This window comes from Vigna radiata, chromosome 6 (genome assembly GCF_000741045.1).
Source record: "Vigna radiata var. radiata cultivar VC1973A chromosome 6, Vradiata_ver6, whole genome shotgun sequence".
NCBI lineage: Eukaryota > Viridiplantae > Streptophyta > Magnoliopsida > Fabales > Fabaceae > Vigna > Vigna radiata.
The window spans coordinates 15,768,623-15,769,303 of record NC_028356.1 but is presented as its reverse complement, the minus strand read 5'-3'; positions in this window follow the sequence as shown (position 1 = coordinate 15,769,303).

Here is a 681-nt window from a genome sequence, read left to right as displayed (position 1 = left end):
ACTTCAAACACTCCATCATTCATACATTTCCGCTGCACCTTCAACCATTGTTGATCTCTTCCGGTTTGAAGCTTCATTCCACATGGTTTCAGCTGGAATTGGTCTCCATCAAGTGGTATCCAGAGCTTAGGTCGTCCACGCATCAAGAGCTAAGCAATTCTTCCATATTTTCATTCCATTTCTGCTATAGCCGTGCTCTGTTTGTGCTGTTACAGAATTGATCGGTCTGTTTCTGTTTTATTGCTGTTTCTGTTTTGTTTTTTTATTTCCATCTCTGTGTTGCTATTCCAGTCATCTATTTCTTGTTTCCACTGTTTTTTTATGTTCTCCTATCATTTTAAACGGTGAATCTCCATTGTTTGAGTCAATTTCCAGCTTCAATTTTTCATTTCCGTGTTGTCTTGGTCATGTGCAAGTGAATTTGCAGTTTTAATTTCTGTCACTTTGGTATTATTTTCTGCTGGTTTATTTCGGTTTTCTTGGGTTTGGAGTGCTGGATAAGCTGTATATATACCAATAAAGGCAAGGAAGACTTGATCTAGCCTTGGTAATACAAGCTGAAGCACCAAAAAGCAAATCTGGTTTTATTTTCGTTTTGAATTCTGATGCAGAATTTGAATATGGTTTTAATTTTCTAAAACTGTTTCAGCTTGTTTTATTTGATTCTGGTGCCTTGCACAA